Raw genomic sequence first — 17,829 nt, forward strand, 5'->3', positions numbered from 1 at the left:
TAAATACACTTTAAAAAATAATAAAAATGTAAAAACCTATATAATGTACAATTGGTCACTCATGAAGAATAAAGATGTAAGCAGAGACCCAACACCATGTCTCAATTTAAGCATTTTTTAAATAAAGTTTATGACTTTGAGAAAGAAAGAGAGAATGCACAAGCGGGGAAGAGGCATGAGGAGAGAGGGAATCCCAACACAGGGCTTGAACGCACAAACCATGAGATCACGATCTGAGCCAAAATAAAAAACTGGACACTTAACTCACTGAGCCACCTAGGCGCCCTTCAATTTAAGCGCTTTTTATCTTGACAGAGTCGTGGAAAAGAAATTTAACATATTGTAGAAAATTATTCAGATTTAAGTCTGGTGAACAGTTTAAAGGCAGAGTCAACTGGAGACAAGCAAACCAGTTAGAAAGTTATTTCTTACAATACACCAGGTGAAAGATAAAGAGGGTGGAATTGAGGCAAGGAAAAGCAGAAAAAGATGGACTTAAGATATACTTATATTTGAGAGACAGGATGGGTGGGATAGGCTGTGAAGAGGAAGAGGAAAGGAGCAGAACACCTAAATTTCAGGTTTAGGAGAGAAAGAATAGTGGCACATGGATGTATAGATAGCATACAGGAAGAGGAAAGATGACTGATTCTGTTTTGGAAAGTTTTGATCATGGCCATCAAGTGGGATAAACAGTTTTGGATGCCCTACTAGAGGTGTGGGCTGGAAATAGAGAATTTAGTGTTGTCACGTCAAGGCAGTTTAAACCGTAAGTGAACACATTCCTTTAAGTCCGACATAAATATGCCTGTGGACCCTCTCCCTGAGAAAAGAGACATACACACAATATAAATATTTTGTACTTCATTTCAGAAGCTGCATGAATGCCATGAAACCCATCCACGTGCACCTCTAAAAACCTGAGAGTAGACAGTAGAGGGCTAAGAACAGAGTCCTAAGAAAGAGATCAACAAAGAGCTGTCCTATGAAGAAAGTGTTATCACAAGAGAACAGAGTATTTCAAATGCTGTTACAGAGTTCACAGTACTTGGCCATTCTCAGGTTTTAGATGACTTTAGCACACATAGTTTCCAAAAAACTGGGGAGATTGCAAATTTCACTGGGTTGAAGGATAAATGAGAGGGAGAAAATGAGGAAATAAAATGGGTACAAGCTATTTTTTCAAGGAACCTGGCCCAGAAGAAAGGGCAAGAAATAGTAAAATACATGGGTCAAGATTTTGAAAATACAGGACAGAGCTGAGTAAAATCAAATAATCAGGGGAGAGAAAGTAGAGAGGGGGAAAGACTGAATAATCAAAAGAAAGGCTATGACTAAGGGAGTAGAGTGAGAAAATAGAGAATGAGAACAAAAGTATGGGTCTTGAGATAAGACACGCTAGAAGGAGGGAGATGCATGGAAGTGCAGATAGATTTGTAACATGGTGAAGCAGAAATGAATGGGGAGAGAAAAAGGTGGTGAAAGGAAGTTCTACTAAAAGTACTTAGTTTCTTTGAGATCTGCTGAAACTATTCAAAAGATGAGAAAACAATTTTGAAGACAGGCAAAAGTCTGACCTCACACCAATGATAAGATAGGAAATTGACTAACCATAAAAAGATTTTTCAGGAACCATTGAATATTCAGTTTATACTGAAAAAACACAAATTTAGAGTGGCAACAATCTGGCAAGGGAACAAAAGGTTGGTATAATCCAGGGTTAAAGTTTTATAACAAAAGGGCAATAAGAGGACAATGGTGCCTAAATGATGAGAATAATTATGTTCTGGATTTGAGGTCCAAACAAAAGGAAAAAACATTCAAGTTGGAGGTCTTAAAGATATATCATAATGTTTATGGTTAAAATTTCTGATTTATAAGACTACAGCAAATGCACATGAAGATAAACTGTCCTATGTAGCAGTTGTTACCTCAGTAATTTTTATTCCACATTTAGTGTGACGTACTAAATGGCAAATGAATACATGAAAAATTCCTTTAATAATAAATATTAACACCTTAGCATATAAAGACTAAAACCCAAAAGATTTTTACGGCCAGAAGTACCCATATGTGATTATCTGAATCTTTACAATGTTGATTAGATATATGTACAGATAAAAAGAAAAGGTCTTGAAGTCAAGTTAACTGCCCTTTTAAACATTCAAAAGGTGGGGGGGGGGGAGGAACCTGACAGTAATATATTTCCCTTTGTGAAATGATACTGACCAATAACCACTGGGCTAGAATTCTAGTACACATTATTCTGAAGTACCACAAAGAAAGTTTTACGATCCTTTATTTTAAATCTGTTTCTAAACTCTAAATGGGGTTTAAAATTACTGCTTGGCAGTAATTTTAGGAAAATATAGTTACTGTAGTTTTCATTATAAACAAATAACAAAATTTCCACCATAGCCAAACTATATTTCCTAATGAATGTAAAGTCCGCAATTAGTTGCTGGCAATCATAGATACTAGGGAATTATTAGAGAGGGAAAAAAAAAGAGTGATATAATGTAGGTAAGGGATAAAAACACTGGAATGATGGGTAGGTTGTGAATGGAATAAAAATGAGAATTTAAGATTTCAATACCTAAAATAGAATTATATGCCCACAGGCCAAATCTTGAAAAATAAACTGGAGTATTTACATTTTACTTCTAAAAAGTGAGTTGTTAAAAAATTAACACAGTCAAGATCAGAATTCAGACATCAGCCTTCATAGATATATTACATATATACATAATCCTCTATTATGCCATTTCAAAAGGGGGTAATTTTTCACAGTACCCTCTAAAAAAAGATTTCTGCCTTTTCTTTAATTGTACATTATTGCCATCAATTAGTTAATAGAGTCCCATCATGGGCACATTTACTTATTTGAATCAACCATATAAAACAGGCCAAATAAAAGGTATAGACACACCAAAACAATAATACTGGAGATTCTGTCCACTATTTCACACACTGAATAGCTAGCTGCTCCAGAGTAAATGGAGGATGAGCAACAAAAACAGGAAGTTCCCTTCATCCATCCGTTTCAATCACCATATGCATCTCAAACCGTGAGCATCTTGCCGCATTGCATGACTCCAATATTTGAAAACCATGTTTTCTTCTTAAAAATATATATACAACATTGCCATTAAGCACAAACCAACTTTTTCACCTAGTTCATCGGAAGATACTGGTATGTTCCAAGTCTGGAGAAAAGACATGGTGGCACACAACACACTAAGACAGTGTGTTTTGATGACTTATGTCCAACTGAAGGATTTTCAAAAGCAATTTTAACTGTTCCTAATTTCTATCCAAGAAGTTCACTTTATATCCTAATTCATTCTTAAACAAGAAGCAACTGTTCTTCAATAGTTTCCAATCAAATCAGAAATCACACGTTGGGGGCGCCTGTGTGGCTCAGTCGGTTGAGTGTCTGACTTCGGCTCAGGTCATGACCTCGCAGTTCCTGAGTTCAAGCCCCGCGTCGGGCTCTGTGCTGACGGCTCAGAGTCTGGAGCCTGCTTTGGATTCTGTGTCTCCCTCTCACTCTGCCCCTTCCCTGCTCATGCTCTGTCTCTCTCTGTCTCTCAAAAATAAATGAACATTAAAAAAAAAAAAAAAAAATCACATGTGGAGCATGGAGAACAGAGAAAGCAAGGGGGAAATAAATATGTGTGTGTGTATACTTTTAATATAAATCAACATACATAATGGTTTGTTAAAAATGGAATTTATGTAAGGTTCATACTCTAATTTACCTCCCCAAACTAACTACTTGTATTAACCCCAGGTTTCCCAACCTAGAAGGAATGGGCCTAATTAGGCTCATTAACTATAAACTAAATAGCCTTTATATTATAGGAGATCCCCATAATTACATTAATTTTACTTTTTAAGGATAAGGAAAGCTTTCCTTTAAAGGCCCTTGAAAAAACAAGTATCTTGATTAACATATCAGCACTGATTAAGAACAAGAGTAGTCAGGGGCACCTGGCTGGCTCAGTCGGTTAAGCATCCGACTTCGGCTCAGGTCATGGTCCCCGGTTTGTGGGTTCGAGACCGACGTCAGGCTGTGTGCTGACAGCTCAGAGCCTGGAGACTGCTTCAGATTCTGTGTCTCCTCCTCTCTCTGCCCCTCTCATGCTCATGTTCTGTCTCTCACTCTCTCTCAATAATAAATAAACACTGGAGAAAAAAAAAAAAAAGAACAAGAGTTCTTAGAAAGAGTTCTTAGAAAGAACATCCCACAAATACCAAACAAGTACACATATTACTCTAGAGAACACATGGAACAGAAACCCAACAGTCAAAAGGTCCTGGTTCAGATTATGAGAAAGGCAGAATCTTCATTCCACCCTAATCTATGGGCTTCTGGAAGACAGACCCAAATAATTTGTCTGTCCCTTAATAAGACCTGAATTCACCAAACCACAACTCTTAGTGATGCTCTGGTGATGCTCTAGAACCAGCGTTAGCTATGTAGAGAGAATGGATTTTCCAGACCTTATACTTATTCCTCTGTATCACAATTATATGGAGCACCATTGCATTACTGAATACGAGCTCCTTTTGGAAATCTGACTCAAGTTTTATTATACCCAAACAACTAGGATTATCCACTCCAAATCCAAAAAATATTTATCAAAGGGTACAATGACCTTAATCTTTACTTATTATTGTTCTGTGCATAGTAGAGGATATTCTTAAATAGCCCTAACATTGACATTATATAAAAGAAGTTGGCACACACTCAATACCCCTCTTTCTCAAGTAGAGAAAATACTAAAATGAGGACTCAAATGAATTTATATGGTAAACAAAAAAATATAAAAACAGAAAAGCAAATCACTAACACACTGGGCATTATGAATTAGAACAAATACATAGAGAGCAAAAATTCTATAGTGTTACTACACTGCATCTAATATATATGCTTTATTTAACATTCGGTCTAAATTGTTTGTTTCAGTATTTATGAATAAAAACTTAAATACTAATGGAAAAAAACAAAAACAAAATAGGGCATCGTCTTCCACTTTCTGTTATATCAGTCAGAAACGTGCCCTAACAAATATAGTCTACAAGAATGTTTTCCTCTGTCCCTTATTTTGAGTTGAACCATCACTTCCCTATGACACTTCATCCTCTGCTACTCACAGCTTCATAAACTGAAAAAGTGTTTGAAAGGGTTAGGCCCATTAGTTCTCATACTTTATATTCTAACTTCTAAACCACTTTCCTAACAATAAATTATACATACTACAATTGAGAGGAAAAACAGGTTTTCATAATGATACCCTTTACCTTTTTTAAATCTACTGAAATACCATGCTTCAAAAAGCATTAGAAACATGAAATTCACTCTGATGTTTTAAAAATTATAGCATGTGACCTTAAATTTTTAAATAGTAATGTAATCATTTCTCTAAAGATTGCTGGTTAACAATTTTTACAGTGAAGACACTAGGGAAATCATGATATCTGCTGACTTTTTAATAAAAATGACATCTGTATCGGTTGAACATGTTTTTCAATGTTTTATAAAAATTTCCACATAAGTATAGACCATAAAATAATTGATTACTGAGTACTGGATGTTGCTTTCTGATTGTAAATGTACTTTAAAAAAACAAAACAAAACAAAAACTATCTAGGGTTGCCTGGGCTGCTCAGTTGCTTAAGTGTCCGACTTCAGCTCACATCATGATCTCTCAGTTCGTGGGTTCGAGCCCTGTGCCAGTCTCTGTGCTGACAGCTTAGAGCCTGGAGCCTGCTTCTGATCTGTGTCTCCCTCTCTGTCTGAGCCTCTCCACCCCCATCCCTCTCGCCCTCTCTCTCTCTCTCTCAAAAAAAAAAAAAAAAAAAAAAAAAAAAAAAAAAAAAAGACAAAAAAAATTTACAAAGAAAAAAACTATCTATATTTAAGTTATCAAATTTAAGCCTTCTTTTTCACACTATAGGTGACCATACCAGTCATTCTACTTTGTCTTCTCTTCACCAAGTTAATCAGTCCCATTTCTTTCCATCAACTCCCTCATTATGCCCTGGTTTATATCCTGTAAATAGCAGTATTTTTTTTTAATGTTTATTTTATTTATTTCTGAGAGAGAGACAGTGCAAGCAGGGGAAGGGCAGAGAGAGAGAGAGGCATAGAATCTGAAGCAGGATCAGCACTGTCAGCACAGAGCCCGACATGGGGCTCAAACCCACAAACTGTGAGATCATGACCTGAGCCAGAGGCGGCCACTTAACCAACTGAGACACCCAGGTACCCAATAGCAGTAATTTTTCAAAGAGAAAGATCTGAAGCAAATAAGGTAAAAATTAAAACTTGTTAAATTTGCATGGCAACTATATTAGCGTTTGGTACATTATTTTTTGAAATTGCAAGTATTCTTGAAATATTCCATAATTAAAAGTTTTAATTAAGTTTTAATAAACACAGAAGGCTACTAAGAGAGACAATAGTTGTAAAAGCATCAAACTGAATGCCAAATTGTAGGTTCTGAAAATACTATCTAAAAATTCTCAGGTTTATGAAAGATTAAACATGAACACTGAGCATCTGGATGCTTATTTAATATTCCCACCCACAATGTGCTTCAATGTCATTTAAGGTAATAGTTCATAAGAGGTCTCCAAATATTTGAAGTAAACTTTTTAAAAGTTTAAAGGGGACAAGATGAACACAATGTAAAAGATTATACAAGCCCACTTCAGCAGCACACCTTAATTGTAGCAGATCATTTGTAAAGGCAGCTGCAAAAACTTGGGAAACACCAGGCTCATCATGTGAAAAAGTAAAGTGGTAATCTAATTAAGGAAGACTGAAATCTAATCAATTTTCACAACCATCTGAACAACAACAACAAAAAAGGTGTTAACTAAAGTGTTCTTTATCCCACTTTTTATTCAACACTGATAAAAATATATAGCATCTGTTGAAAATACTTTTATCCATTCATTAGTTCAAGAAAAATTTATTCAGTGGACATAGAGTGGTAAATTGCTGAAGTGAAATTGTCCCCTCTCTCATTAATACTTTCTTCTCTTTTGGATCATTTCTGAAGCCTAAAAATATGCTATGGGGGCTTCCATATTTAAAACCTAACCGACTCCACAGCCCTCTCCCATTAATACCCTACGTTTTTTTTAGCTTATCTGCAATAAAAATGCCACTCCAATCAAACCAACCTCCACTGTTACACCAAAAGAGCTATTAACGTCACAATAACCTCAACACTGTCAAATTCAATGTTACTTCTCAGTCCTTATTTAATCCTTGTCAGTTTTTGACGCAGCCCTTCTAGATACAGTGGCTTCACTTGGTATTTAGGACACCAGTATCTCTTGTTTTTTCTCCAGCAATACTGGCACTTTTTTGTCCTGTTGGTTCCTCCTCATCCTCCTTTAAACATTGCTGTGCCTCAAGATCAGAGAGCTCAGACCCCATTCTCCAGCTACGCTGGAGATCCCATTCAGGGGATCCCATCCAGTCTCAAGACTTTAAGTATCATTTATATCCTAATTCCAAATTCTTATCTCCATTCTCTATATCTCACCTGTACTCCAGATTTGCATACCCACTACCTCTTCCACATCTCCACCTGGATGTCTAATAGGTTAACTCAAACTTAAAAATGTCAAAATTGATCTCCTGCTGCAAATCTCCTCCTGTGGTCACATCACTTGAATAAATCACAACTCCATTCTGCCTGTTGCTCAGGCCAAAAAAACTTGTAGTTATACTTTACTCCATTCAATTCATCAGCAAATTCTCCCAACTCTTCCTTCAAAATATATTCAGAATCTGACCACTTCTCACCATTACCCTATAAGACTACCTATAGTCTACCCTACAGACTATTACAATTGCCTAGTCTCCCTGTTTTCATCCTTACTCTCTAACAATTTAATTTCCACACATAAACAAGAATCATTCTTCCCCAAAACAGGTAACATTTGTGGCTCCCCTCTGTTCAAAACCCTCCAAAGGTTTCACATATCTCTGCATAAACTTCAAAATGCTTAAAGAACTTGGCCTTCTCCTATGCTTTGATCTCCTATAACCCTCCTCCTTGCTCATGCTGGGGCATCCACACCAGCCTTCCTTCCAGTGATATAAACTGTAACAAGTAGATCCCCCTGCATAAGCACTCCTCTCCCACAGGCCACATAGGTAGCTCCTTCATTTCCTCAGGTCTTTGCTCAAATGTCTCTTTACCAGAGAAGCCTCCTCTGACCACCTTATAGCACCTCTTCCTTGATCCTTCTCTTGCATCCAACTCACTTTACTTCATGGTACCTAACACATAACAATGTTGACTGTGTTATTTGTTAACTTCACCCAATAGAATATGAGCCCCATGAGGGTGGGGACATTGTTTTGTTCACTGCAGTATCCACACCACCTAAAATAGTGTTTGGGGTACAGCAAGTTCTCAATAACTATTTGTTTAATGGATGAATGGATGAACTGACAGAAAAGATAAAGGGAGGTACAAAGCGACCACAAAAAAAGGGCAGTATTTACAGGTCTGGTATATATCTATGTGTGTATATACACACACACATATACATACATATATATATATATATTTATATGTTTACATCTTTATTTCAAGACCTCAAAAATATTTTTCATATAAATTATTTAATTAATTTTAGTCCTTAAGAAGAGACAAGATAGTTTACAAACTAGTAAGTTTTCTCACAAACAGAAGAAATAAAATCTAACATGATTTATTCAACTCATGATGCCATCCTTCTCAAAGAACTCAAGAACTTATACATGCAGAAATTTAATTCTGAAATTAATATTTGGGTATTTTCTAAATCTCAAGCTAAAAAAGCACAAAACAAAAAGGAATGGTAAAAGTTGACAGTTGCTAGAAAACCTAGGGTAAGAACAGGCTCAGAAGGAAAACCTCAGAAGAATGTACAAACAGCTTTCACTCACCTGATATCTCTTAACTAGAATTTCTATTATATCCAGGTTGGATAGACTATGGTGAGCAAAATCAATCTGGTACCTATCCTTGTGAAGCTCACAGTCTAGTGAAGAAAGGCTGATTAAACAAGCTATCTCAATACAAAATAAGACTTCTATTTTAAAAGGGGGCAGTAAAGAGTTTACCAGAACACAGAGCAGGTACATCTAACCTAGCAAGAAAGGAAGCGGGGAAAGAGAAGCAGGTTTCTTATATTGACACTTCAAGGATGAAGAGTCAGCCAGGTAAACAGGGCAACATAGAGAGTAAGAATACTTCACGTTCCAGGAACAAAAAGATGACCCAGTGTAGTGGTCAAGGAATAATGTGACAAGAAATGGAGCTGGAGGAAGAGCAATCAGGTCATGAAGGGCCATTTAAGTCACGCTGTTTAGAAATCATTCTGACAGTAAAAGAAATCTCCAAGCGAGTTTTGACTCGAGCTGTGTTTAATAAGAGTTACTACAACTGCAGTAAAGGGAATAGACCACAAAAAGACAAGACCAGAAGCAGAAAGATACCAGGGACTGTGGCAGTAATGCAGAAAAAAGATGAAGGCTTGAAGGGTTCCTAAACTGAAATACTAGTAGTGATTCAGAGAAAAGTGGATAAATCCAAGTGTTTAAGTCAAATCTATTTGGCTTACTCTAATTATCTGTGTTTGTGGTGGGGGAAGAGGGGTGGATGGGAGGGGATGCAAAGTCCAAGACTGACTTCCACAATTATAGATCAGGTTCACAATACAATTAATACTGAACTAGGGAAAAGTTAATAGTAATTATAGTAATATCACAAGTTCAATCCCAACCAAGTTGAGTTTGAGGTATCTGTATGACATTCAAGTAGAAATGGTCAGTAGGAATTGAATACTCAGGTGAAGAGTTCAGGACTGAGGTCTGCTTTCAGGATATAAAAATGAAAATTATCAGGAATACAATAGGAATAGTTAAAAATCACCTAAGGATCTGTGAAGAGTAAGAAGATGGCAGCGGTAGAAGAACAGAAGCCTTTAAAGAATAAATGGGTGGAAAAGCTTGACAGAGGAAATTATGACTAGTAGAAGGCCAATAAAGGCCAAGGAAACACCAGAATATAGTGTTTCTGAAACAAAGCAGAGAGTTTTAAGAGAGAGGTATGGTCAACCATATCAAATGCGATCAAGAAACATGGCAAAATGTCCACTGGATTTAGAATTTCAATAATATTCTTCCAGTGTTCTGTTTCTAATAAATACAAAAAGAGCTCTGAAAAACTGGAGTTAAATCAGTCATTTTGCAAAGCTGTTGGGGAACAGCTATTTTTTCCCCAAACTAACACCAAAATCAGTGACTAGGGATAGCAACTTTTTCACTTTCTAAATCAGTGACAAAGCCTCTGCTTTACTTCAAGTTGACCAGGACAGCACTCACTGGTATTAGTATTTTTCCTCACCTCAAGTCAATTCACTCAACAGTCTCACAAAGCCAGCATCTTGACAGTCGTTTCCAAGACTGCAGTAGTGTATGTCTTGCTTTTCTCCAATATCTTGCATGGGTCTTAGCCTATACCAAGGAACTCTGAGAATATATACTCAGAGCATTAATTTGTGACTCTTTCTAGAAGTAATCTTTAGGTTATCCCTTGTGTCCCCATCTCCAGGGTACAGACAACACTAATATTTTGCAAAGCTTCCTTCACTCTTAAAAGAATGCTTCTTAGCTACACAGAACTGAGTAACTTGGTAGTCACTGAATTAATTTCAAAATAACTAGCAACTGTTTAACAATACTGGGAAACATTAAAACTGCCTCTCTACTCCATAGTCCTGACACTAATTCCCTCCCTTCTTTTGAAGTTCTGCTTTAATAGGACAGAATAGAAAATTAAGAGGCTTTTGAATTCATATGGTTTAATGCAGAAGTTTCCAATATGAACTGGTTGTATTGGAATCACTGGGGAGTTACCTGAAAAGACATTTCTAGACACCATCCCCAGAAATTTTGATTCAGTAATGTTAAGAATCTTTGGTTTAGTTATTAAATAACTATGTGTGAACTTTATCTCCTTCAAATATAAATATTTCTCAGCAATTAGCTTATTAAAACATATTCTGAGAATGTTTACTGTTACCAAAAATTACTTTACTACGTTCTTATGTACCTGTTCTAAATTCCACCCTTATTTTCCACGTCAGCTTCAAACTTTTAATAACAAATGCACTTCCTAACAATTCTCTCTGAAGAGTGAATCACAGAAGTGGAGGTAGACAAGCCCCAAACTCCTAAACCAGAAAGATAAAATAGGACTCTATTTTAATTTACAAAGGTTTCCAAGAGTTAAGTCTGTTCAAGTTATAATGAGGAGAGGCAAAATGACATAGTAGGAACAAAGTAAAATAAAAATAATGAGAACTGAGTTCAGATGTCAATTTTTGTTTGATGATAAAAAATCAGCTCACTTCTCTGGGTATCAACTTTCTGATTAACGAAATAAAGAGGGGCTTCAAAGTGACTTTTTATGCCCCTTTCAGGTCGAATGACCTGATTAAATTGAAATATTCAAAGATGGATTGAACTGCATTAAATCTGAATAATAGAGTTTCATAAATAAAACAGCCTCTATAACTGATTATCATAACAGCAGAAAAATGAAACTGAACACCCATCAGGCACACTCACACATGCTCCCTTGCTCATCTATATGCAAAGTGAGGACTTAAATGAGATGGTACATGTTGAATGAATAAACATTTATATAGGAACATCTACTATGAGCTGGGCATTATACAAGAAATAAGATCTAGTACCTACTTTAAAAAACTTTATAGAAGGAGATAGACACATAACACCTACCTTCTCACAATTACTAACTACGTAAGATACCTTTCCTCCTTGGTAATTATGCATTTTTTCTTTCCATAAATGTTTATGTTTGTTAAAATTTCAATTTCAGGTAGATATCTTCTCAAAGTTGAAAACTGTGCCGTATTTATATGAAGACATACATTGCACTGAAAGGGCTTACGCTAACTACCTCCCCAACGAAGGTACTATGGGACAAAAAATTTTCTTGTCAATAAGTACCATACATGTTTCTGATGAATATGCTTTGTGTGCAGAATTCTTATGAATTATGAGTCATTAACACATAGGAGATCCAACGTGGCCAATGTAAAAACTGGAAAAATAAAATCTTTCTTTTCAGGTAGAAACTGATTTCCAATTGTGAACTTTGTATTTAAGCCAACTCGGCAAAAAGAAAAAATCACTCTCTTAACTGGCAAAACATTGGTATGTATACTCTCATTTTGATCAAAGAAAAATCAGTCATGCCGTTCAAGGACAATAATCTGCCCCTCCTTAGATGCCAGTTACATGTAAACATTAACAATAACTTATTCTCATGAAAAGCTTTATTTTGGTCCACTAGAGATCCACGACATGAAAAGGAATCCTAGTTAAGATCCTCTATTAAACTTTCCATAGAAAGTTCCGAATTACAGACACTGTATCTCTCTTGATTTCCTAGGCCTAGCACAGTGCCTGGCACATATGAATGAATGAAATGATAAAAGAAAACTGTTCAGCAGGGATCAAGAAGGCTAAGTCATGAAAAATTCATTCAAATAAAATTATATAGCCTATGCTTAATTGGCATCTCTAAGAGCACTCTTCTTATGTGAGACTATTATTACAGCCGTCATTAAAAATAAAAGATGAACAGAAGTTCAATGCAGAGTAGAATCAATAGCTGAATTAACTTTTCCTAACACTCCAAAAATGAGAAAAAAAAAATATTTCAATCCATGAAACATGAAATCTAGTGATGGAGATACTGGCTATTCAATCTAACCTTACTTGTAAAAAGAAAACATGATCACTAGTTGGAGTGAACACGTGATACCAATCACATCAAACTTTGTTACTGCTAAAATTATGCTTCTTTTAAAAAACCAAACAACAGCAGATTACACGAACACACTCCATTCAATGAATAAGTTAATTTATGATTAAAAGACTTATTTATTTATTTTATTTATTTTTTTAATATGAAATTTATTGTCAAATTGGTTTCCATACAACACCCAGTGCTCATCCCAACAGGTGCCCTCAATACCCATCACCCCCTCCCATCCACCGCCCTATCAACCCTCAGATTGTTCTCAGTTTTTAAGAGACTTTTATGGTTTGGCTCCCTCCCTTTTTTTTTTTCTTCCCCTCCCCCATGGTCTTAAGTTTAAAAGACTTTTTAATACAACTTACAACTGCCCACGTACTCACAACACGTCCCTTACACGCGCACACACACACATTTACTTATTTCAAAATGAACATTCTAGACTCGTCGACTGCACCCTCAATTCACCATGGTCAACACCCTACCCAGACTATTTACTTTTCAGTGTGAGGGTAAAAAATACAAAGCAGATTTTTCTCTTAAAAAGCTCTATGAAGTAAACGAAAAAAGTTACCACGGCTTTGTACCGGAGGTGGGGGGGGGGGGGGAACTAAAGGAAACAAATTACGCACAGGAAAGAAAAACCTCCCCATCTGGTCATCACCTAGTGGTCTAACACCTGTACAATATACGGCTAGGATGATTTTTTGATCACCACCCCCACCTAGAAACTCCAAAGTGGACGAGACTGTCGGAAACCAGGGATACGACTTCAGGCCCCGAGGGGGGATGACAGCTCGTGGCTTCCCTCCGAGACCCGAGGGGGCTGTCCCGTAGCGTCGTCCGCCCCCAAGTCCCTGCCTCCCGCCACCTGCCCTCCCCTTCCCACCTCCAGCTCCATCTCCTCACCTTTCGGCCCCAGCTCACGCGCTTCCCATCACTCGGTCAGCTCCTACCTCCGCGCCTACCTCCCTTTCGTTTTCATTTTTACTTCCCACGCCGGGTGGGGAGCGAAGAGAGCTGAAGATTCCGGTGGGCAACTGCACCGTTTTGCCTTCTTCCGCACCTCAACCTGGGCTCGCCGGGGTCGCTCCCACTAGAAGAGTACAGAGCCCCGACCACCAGACAGACCTACAAACCCCGCGAGGAGGAAGGGGGCGGAGCAGGCGCGGACCTACACGTCACCCGCCCGGCAGCGGCGCCAGCGTCGGCACGTCAGCTCCCTCCTGCCCCACCCCGTCCGCGTGCGCGCCGCCGCCCCGCCTCCTGCCCGCAGAGCTGCGAGAAAGACCCAGCCGGCGCCGAGGGCGCGCCCCCAAACGGGCACGGGCGCGGACGCGCGCGTTCCCAGGACTCCTTGGTCAGGTGGGTGTCCTTACAGGGCCGGACTTGCAGCCTCTCGCTCACCATCTCAGAGCCTTTCTTTGCAATTACTTGAGTTCGCTGCGTCTTTTCCCTGATTCTTCTCCCTAAGATGAAGACAAAGAAGTAATAATTCCTATTAAGATACAGGAGGGAAGAGCAATATGAGGAACCGGGTAATTGCCATCTTCTTCACCAGCCAGAGCTCCCGGCTACTGGACACTTTATATACGGTTCCCTGGACTCAGGTTCGCTTTCCTTAAATTTTCTTAGTCCTCACCTTAGTTCTCTTAAAAGTTATCTCTGCTAGCGGGTCCTTTGGTGGGACAGCCCACACCAAAAACACAATGTCTGAAGATTCCCTGGCTCATTTGCAAAGACAGGAAGATGATATCAAGAAAAATTAACTAACCTCAAGAACTGCCTGGTGTATGTGTATACAGTTCTAGACTAAACATCAGGGATATGAAGATGGCATGACTTAATGTGCTGTGGCTCTTTAACTTTCCCAACTTGCCGTTCTCATAACGAATGCGCCTTGATGCCTAGTGGAACTGTGTTTTATAGAGAGGCAGTCAACAGTGATCCAGTTAATTCCTCATTGGCCAAGCCATAACCGGAGTTCTACGTTCAGTCTAGATTGAGCATGTTAAAAAAAAAGAAAAGAAAGAAAGAAAAAGCAAAACCTCAGAAAAGTTGGAATTATTTCGGAGGAGAGCTGATGACAAAGAGAACCCCAAAACGTGACAAATAAAAAAGTACTGGTTGAAAAGTACTGGATAAAGACTCATCATGTGACATAATTTGTTTCATGTCTCAAGAAAAGCAGACTTGAGAGAAACATTTCAGATCTTGAAGATCCCCTTCTAGCACTAGTCAAAGAAGTTGTCTGCCTTAGGATGTGTGGATGCATCAACCACCAGATTTGACCTTACTTAGATTCCAAGGCTTATTTCAGAGGCACTAGGTGCAGGGGAGCCATACATCAAGAGCAGAATTAGTTCCTGGTTTTATTAAAGTTATTTTCAATCTTGAGATCGGATCAGCCCTTGGTCCCAGACTTCAAAGAATTTACAGGTTAGTTTATGAGACAAGATAAATGTATTAAAAGATAAATAATGACAGGGAACCACATAATAATGAGCGGTAATAACAATAAGTGCTAGGAATTCACATGATAGATTGTTCTCATCACAGTTTCAGAGACTTAAGGGAGAAGAAGGAAATTGAAAATGGACCCTGCCTAGAACTGCCCTAGAACTAACCAAATGCGGCCCTTTACCCTTTAAACGTGGTGGCATGCAGTAAGTGCAAAACATACACCAGATTTTGAAACTTAATACCAAAAAAAGGTAAAATATCTGAATTCTTATATTGAGTATATAAGATCCATGTCATGGATCTTCTATGTTGAAATATTAACATTTGGCATATATTGAGTCAATATATTAAAAGTAATTTTAACTTTATTTTTTTATGTGGCTAGTAAGAAGGTTTTTTAAGAGATTTTTTTTTAGTTTATTTGTTTATTTATTTTGAGAAATATGGAGACAGTGCGAGCAGAGAAGGGGCAGAGAGAGAAGGAAAAAGAGAACCCCAGCAGGTTCCGCACTGTCAGCACAGAGCCCGATGCAGGGCTCAAATTCACAAACCATGAGATCATGACCTGAGCCTAAACCAAGAGTTGGATGCTCAAATGACTGAGCCACCCAAGCACCCCTAGAAAGTTTTAAATTACATAGGTGGCTTGCATCATTTTTATTAGACAGCCCTGGCCTAGAGGGTAATACACTTCATTGAACTCTAAGAACCATCTTTATCCTCTGTGTAATCCCTGGAGGGTTTTCCAAAATGTTGGTGGAGGGACACCTGGGTGACTCAGTTGGTAAGCATCTGACTTTGGCTTAGGTCATGATCTTGAGGTTCATGAGTTCAAGCCCCACATCAGGCTCTGTGCTTACAGCTCAGAACCTGGATCCTGCTTCAGAGACTGTGTCTGCCCCTCCTCCACTCATGCTCTGTTTCCCTCTCTCTCTCTCTCTCTTTCTCTCTCTCTCTCAAAAATAAACATTAGAAAAATTTTTTTGAATGTTAGTGAAAAGGCAGTCTGATTGCAGGATTCCCAATGAAGAGAAAGAAGATTGTCCAGGAAGTATGCCATGAGCAAAGACAAGGAAACAAGACTGCAGATATACTCTATGATAACAAGTAACCTGTTTGTCTATAATAGAAGGTTCTTATTGGAAGGTAGTGACAATAAAGTTAAAATTAGATAACAACTAATCTGTAAGAAGATTCAATTTTTAATTTAAGGAATTGAGTGAGTACTTTAGGCAATCAGGATTTTGGCAGTTAGAGAATGGGAATCTATGATTCTCTTGGCAATATTGAGTAGGATGGGTTGAAATTAGTGGGTGGCTGGACAACCAACTAAAACTCGTACTTTAAAAGATATTCCAAAAACAAGAGGGGATTGATTTAAATAAATTATAGTAGCCCTGCCTCTTATCAAAGGTTTCCCTCTCTGCTGTTTTAGTTACCTGAGGTCAACCACTGCTTGGAAGCAGATGATCCTTCTTCTGAGATATCATCAGACGGTCAATAGTATCCTAATGCTATGTCACAATGCCTGTGTCATTCACTTCACTTCATCTCATCACCTAGGCATTTTATCATCTCACAACAAAAGAAAAAGGGTGAGTACAGTATAATAAGATATTTAGAGAGAGAGAGAGAGAGAGACTGCATCCACATAATTTCAGTTACAGTACATTGTAATTATTCTATTTTATTATTAGTCATTGTTAATCTCTTACTGTGCCTAATTATAAACTAAACTTTATCATAAGTATTAATGTATTGAAAAAAACAGTGTATATGGGGTTTGATATTATCATTAGTTTCAGGCATCCACTTGGGCAGTCTTGGAAGTATCCCCCACAGGTAAGGGGGGATTACTATATAGCACATCTCTAAAGTAGAATACTTTGTAGGCATTAAAAAAAGTATGACATGAATCTATATTGCTTGATATGGAAATATATCAAGGAGTACAACTGAGTAATTTGCAAAATAATACATATACAATATGAACCCATATATGTAAAATTATATACATGTGTGTATGTAACTAGATCATTTGAGTAATAGTGCCTTAATTTTCTCAAAATCATCTCAAAAACAGAAAATCTCAAGGTAGAAGTGTTTCCAGCATACTTTCAGTGGCTCAACAAAGTCATCCAAGGGTTGTCTCTTTTCATCAATATGTTCTAGCATCCTTAGCATGCTAAGCCTCTCATTCTCAGCCTTATCTCCTCAGGGATTGTCAGAATAGGTTGATATGCTCCAGACTCATTCATTTCTAGCCCTTTAATCTCTTAGTATTTCCTTCAGTATGCATGTCCACTAGGTCTGCTCAGCTCACCAGTGTCCCACAGCCTTGGTTTCTAGGCCTTTTGTGTTTCACATATTCTCAGACCACTGTTCACCCCTTCTTTTTTCCAACCCCAACTTACAACATTGTGTCTTAAAATTCTATCATTGCTGTACCCCAGTGCAGTTCCTTACCTGTACTTGGCACTTAACCTCTGGGGGATGC

General features: G+C 37.8%; 1 protein-coding gene and 1 long non-coding RNA gene across 3 annotated transcripts in view; one reads left to right on the top strand and one right to left on the bottom strand.

The window, feature by feature from the left end:
* Nucleotides 1-14,053, bottom strand: part of ASCC3 (activating signal cointegrator 1 complex subunit 3) — a 358,207-nt gene extending 344,154 nt beyond the window's left edge. The window contains exon 1 of the mRNA XM_049654058.1: nt 13,779-14,053. The gene's annotated coding sequence lies outside the window, so the exon portion shown is untranslated. The remainder of the gene's footprint in view (nt 1-13,778) is intronic.
* A 171-nt stretch (nt 14,054-14,224) lies between these two features.
* The window catches only part of LOC125938737 (uncharacterized), a 170,401-nt gene continuing 166,796 nt past the window's right edge, over nt 14,225-17,829 (top strand). The window contains exons 1-2 of one of the 2 annotated variants that reach the window (XR_007462798.1): nt 14,225-15,308; nt 16,768-16,927. This is a non-coding gene — a long non-coding RNA (uncharacterized LOC125938737). The remainder of the gene's footprint in view (nt 15,309-16,767; nt 16,928-17,829) is intronic. The other variant, XR_007462799.1, reaches the window with a different exon arrangement.

The sequence above is a fragment of the Panthera uncia genome (genome assembly GCF_023721935.1).
Source record: "Panthera uncia isolate 11264 chromosome B2 unlocalized genomic scaffold, Puncia_PCG_1.0 HiC_scaffold_24, whole genome shotgun sequence".
In the NCBI taxonomy this organism is placed as follows: domain Eukaryota; kingdom Metazoa; phylum Chordata; class Mammalia; order Carnivora; family Felidae; genus Panthera; species Panthera uncia.